The following is a 5,000-nucleotide window of genomic DNA, read 5'->3' on the forward strand; positions in this document are numbered from 1 at the left end:
CAAATGCTTTCGCTTCTGTTCGTCTTGCGACGATCCAAGAATTTCACCTCTAACGTCGCAATACGAATGCCCCCGCCTGTCCCTATTAATCATTACCTCGGGTTCCGAAAACCAACAAAATAGAACCGAGGTCCTATTCCATTATTCCATGCACACAGTATTCAGGCGGGCTTGCCTGCTTTAAGCACTCTAATTTGTTCAAAGTAAACGTGCCGGCCCACCCAGACACTCAATAAAGAGCACCTTGGTAGGATTTCAACGGGGTCCGCCTCGGGACGCACGAACACGCACGAGGCGGTCGCACGCCTTCGGCTCGCCCCACCGGCAGGACGTCCCACGATACATGCCAGTTAAACACCGACGGGCGGTGAACCAACAGCGTGGGACACAAATCCAACTACGAGCTTTTTAACCGCAACAACTTTAATATACGCTATTGGAGCTGGAATTACCGCGGCTGCTGGCACCAGACTTGCCCTCCAATAGATACTCGTTAAAGGATTTAAAGTGTACTCATTCCGATTACGGGGCCTCGGATGAGTCCCGTATCGTTATTTTTCGTCACTACCTCCCCGTGCCGGGAGTGGGTAATTTGCGCGCCTGCTGCCTTCCTTGGATGTGGTAGCCGTTTCTCAGGCTCCCTCTCCGGAATCGAACCCTGATTCCCCGTTACCCGTTACAACCATGGTAGGCGCAGAACCTACCATCGACAGTTGATAAGGCAGACATTTGAAAGATGCGTCGCCGGTACGAGGACCGTGCGATCAGCCCAAAGTTATTCAGAGTCACCAAGGCAAACGGACCGGACGAGCCGACCGATTGGTTTTGATCTAATAAAAGCGTCCCTTCCATCTCTGGTCGGGACTCTGTTTGCATGTATTAGCTCTAGAATTACCACAGTTATCCAAGTAACGTGGGTACGATCTAAGGAACCATAACTGATTTAATGAGCCATTCGCGGTTTCACCTTAATGCGGCTTGTACTGAGACATGCATGGCTTAATCTTTGAGACAAGCATATGACTACTGGCAGGATCAACCAGGGAGCTGCGTCAACTAGAGCTGAGCAGCCGGCCGCCCGGGAGTGTGTCCCAGGGGCCCGCGCGAACACGCAAGCGTCCGCTCAATTATTCTGCAAACAGGAGGAGGCTGAGCTCCCCTGCACAATACACCTCGAAACCCTCTCAGGTCCCGGCGGCGCGCAGCGCCGTCCTAAGTACTTGGTCGGGTTCGAGAGAGGCGCAATCGCCCGGAGTTAGGCGAGTAGACGCTTTAGGTGCGACCACCCGTGCTCCCAACTGAGCTTGCCGCTGCCGACAGAGGCCCGGGAGCGTGCTGTCGTGGCATTGCCGGCGGGAGACAACACGCGCCACCTACGGTGACCGGCAGCTCCAACGCCAGCGCCACAGAAGGGCAAAGGCCCCACGTGGGTGCCGAAGCGAACTCTCCCAGCACAGCGCACGTGCCAACACGTCTGCACAACTGCGATACAAACCACCAGCGAGAACCGCTGGGGCGACCGAGCAGCAGACGGCGTCGCGGCGCCGAGTGCCGGGCGGCGGCGCATCCTCAACGCACACAGTCCTCAGTCGGACCAGCACACTGCAGATGTCCACCGCGCTTCGCACCGGGCCCGCGAGGACCCACTTTGGCCGCCCGGCGCCGCGCGCAGGGTGCCCCGGCGCGCAGCTGCGCCGCCTGCCGCGTCCGTCGGCCGGCGCGCCTGCCACTGGGCGCCCCCACCAGCCGGCTGTAGCGCGTGCGCCCACGCACCGCGCGGCCAGCACGCCGGGCGGCCCCCCCTCACCGGCCGGGGACGGTCCCACCCAGCCACCGCCGCGTATCGCTTCACACACAGATTTGCCCTTACTGATTTACCTCCAGCAACAACAACCGCACCACAATGGGTTTACCAGTTGTTCATTTGCGTAACGTCACCAGCAAACGTAGACGTCCATCCCAGTTTGCAAATGCAACGATTATTGCATACCTGTCTGTTAGGTGTCACGACACACTACGTCTGCCCACATACACGCAACAAAATGTGCACGACTAGAGAACACGTGGGAGGTGGCCCCCTACGTATGCGATGTCCATTACGAGACCGACTGTCAACCAGCATCTGTACCATGTCGCAGATGTGGAACGCGGTGCACCATGCTATCACACTGTGTGAGAAGAGACGACTACGTTTGAATACACGCGCCACTACATCAACAGACGGCTCATGCTGATCGCCATCCAGGGCGTCCGTTAATCCCACACGTCTCTATGGCGTACCACACTGCAATGTAGCTGTTATGGGGAGACGGCACGTGGCTGAGTGCACAACATTTGGACCGTATGGTTCGCTGTTGTTGGGCGCAGTCGTTGTACGGTCACACATGTGCCACAGCGTATCATGCAGTACATACGGACCTATGTGCAGTACAATGTGAGGGTTAAGCTTACGACATCAGCGGACAGTGGACACAGGCCGTACCACGACGTAGACTGAGCGCTTCGACATGCGAATGCCAGTGAACAGCTGCGAAGGGCATTGAACACGCAAGCACCTGAACGACCAGCGTGCGAAGGCAGGGGGGAGGGTGGGGGCGATGTACATCCTGCAGTCGTCCACATTACAGTGTACAGCGGGAGCATGTAAAAAGTAAGCAACACTTGCGAAGTGTTGAACATGAAACGATACACAAGAGGGTGGGCGGTGCGAGTAGCGAACTATATTCAGAGGGTTGTGGTTAGACAACACTGGATTAATGTAACGTGTCATATGCCAATTACAGAGCAGGTTAAGGCACAACTTGGGTTAGGTTAAGGCACAACGTGGGTTAGGTTAAGGCACAACTTGGGTTAGGTTAAGGCACAACGTGGGTTAGGTTAAGGCACAACGTGGGTTAGGTTAAGGCACAACGTGGGTTAGGTTAAGGCACAACGTGGGTTAGGTTAAGGCACAACGTGGGTTAGGTTAAGGCACAACGTGGGTTAGGTTAAGGCACAACGTGGGTTAGGTTAAGGCACAACGTGGGTTAGGTTAAGGCACAACGTGGGTTAGGTTAAGGCACAACGTGGGTTAGGTTAAGGCACAACGTGGGTTAGGTTAAGGCACAACGTGGGTTAGGTTAAGGCACAACGTGGGTTAGGTTAAGGCACAACGTGGGTTAGGTTAAGGCACAACGTGGGTTAGGTTAAGGCACAACTTGGGTTAGGTTAAGGCACAACTTGGGTTAGGTTAAGGCACAACTTGGGTTAGGTTAAGGCACAACTTGGGTTAGGTTAAGGCACAACTTGGGTTAGGTTAAGGCACAACTTGGGTTAGGTTAAGGCACAACTTGGGTTAGGTTAAGGCACAACTTGGGTTAGGTTAAGGCACAACTTGGGTTAGGTTAAGGCACAACGTGGGTTAGGTTAAGGCACAACGTGGGTTAGGTTAAGGCACAACGTGGGTTAGGTTAAGGCACAACGTGGGTTAGGTTAAGGCACAACGTGGGTTAGGTTAAGGCACAACGTGGGTTAGGTTAAGGCACAACGTGGGTTAGGTTAAGGCACAACGTGGGTTAGGTTAAGGCACAACGTGGGTTAGGTTAAGGCACAACGTGGGTTAGGTTAAGGCACAACGTGGGTTAGGTTAAGGCACAACGTGGGTTAGGTTAAGGCACAACGTGGGTTAGGTTAAGGCACAACGTGGGTTAGGTTAAGGCACAACGTGGGTTAGGTTAAGGCACAACGTGGGTTAGGTTAAGGCACAACGTGGGTTAGGTTAAGGCACAACGTGGGTTAGGTTAAGGCACAACTTGGGTTAGGTTAAGGCACAACGTGGGTTAGGTTAAGGCACAACTTGGGTTAGGTTAAGGCACAACTTGGGTTAGGTTAAGGCACAACTTGGGTTAGGTTAAGGCACAACTTGGGTTAGGTTAAGGCACAACTTGGGTTAGGTTAAGGCACAACTTGGGTTAGGTTAAGGCACAACTTGGGTTAGGTTAAGGCACAACTTGGGTTAGGTTAAGGCACAACTTGGGTTAGGTTAAGGCACAACGTGGGTTAGGTTAAGGCACAACGTGGGTTAGGTTAAGGCACAACGTGGGTTAGGTTAAGGCACAACGTGGGTTAGGTTAAGGCACAACGTGGGTTAGGTTAAGGCACAACGTGGGTTAGGTTAAGGCACAACGTGGGTTAGGTTAAGGCACAACGTGGGTTAGGTTAAGGCACAACGTGGGTTAGGTTAAGGCACAACGTGGGTTAGGTTAAGGCACAACGTGGGTTAGGTTAAGGCACAACGTGGGTTAGGTTAAGGCACAACGTGGGTTAGGTTAAGGCACAACGTGGGTTAGGTTAAGGCACAACGTGGGTTAGGTTAAGGCACAACGTGGGTTAGGTTAAGGTAGAAATTGCGTTACATTGCGGTACAAATTGCGTTACATTGCGGTACAAATTGCGTTACATTGCGGTACAAATTGCGTTACATTGCGGTACAAATTGCGTTACATTGCGGTACAAATTGCGTTACATTGCGGTACAAATTGCGTTACATTGCGGTACAAATTGCGTTACATTGCGGTACAAATTGCGTTACATTGCGGTACAAATTGCGTTACATTGCGGTACAAATTGCGTTACATTGCGGTACAAATTGCGTTACATTGCGGTACAAATTGCGTTACATTGCGGTACAGATTGCGTTACATTGCGGTACACATTGCGTTACACATTGCGGTACACATTGCGTTACACATTGCGGTACACATTGCGTTACACATTGCGGTACACATTGCGGTACACATTGCGTTACACATTGCGTTACACATTGCGGTACACATTGCGGTACATTGCGGTACACATTGCGGTACATTGCGGTACACATTGCGTTACATTGCGGTACACATTGCGTTACATTGCGGTACACATTGCGTTACATTGCGGTACAAATTGCGTTACGAATTTGGTTAAGTTAAGGTGCAAAATGGGTTAGGTTAAGGTGCGAAATGGGTTGGATTACAGTACAC

At 52.5% G+C, this 5,000-nt stretch overlaps 1 non-coding gene across 1 annotated transcript in view; it reads right to left on the reverse strand.

Moving 5' to 3' along the window:
- Nucleotides 1–1,046, reverse strand: part of LOC126139147 (small subunit ribosomal RNA) — a 1,909-nt gene extending 863 nt beyond the window's left edge. The window contains exon 1 of the ribosomal RNA XR_007528590.1: nt 1–1,046. This exon is cut by the window's left edge and continues 863 nt beyond it. This is a non-coding gene — a ribosomal RNA (small subunit ribosomal RNA).
- Between the last annotated feature and the right edge of the window lie 3,954 nt (nt 1,047–5,000).

This window comes from Schistocerca cancellata, unplaced genomic scaffold (genome assembly GCF_023864275.1).
Source record: "Schistocerca cancellata isolate TAMUIC-IGC-003103 unplaced genomic scaffold, iqSchCanc2.1 HiC_scaffold_678, whole genome shotgun sequence".
Lineage (NCBI taxonomy): Eukaryota > Metazoa > Arthropoda > Insecta > Orthoptera > Acrididae > Schistocerca > Schistocerca cancellata.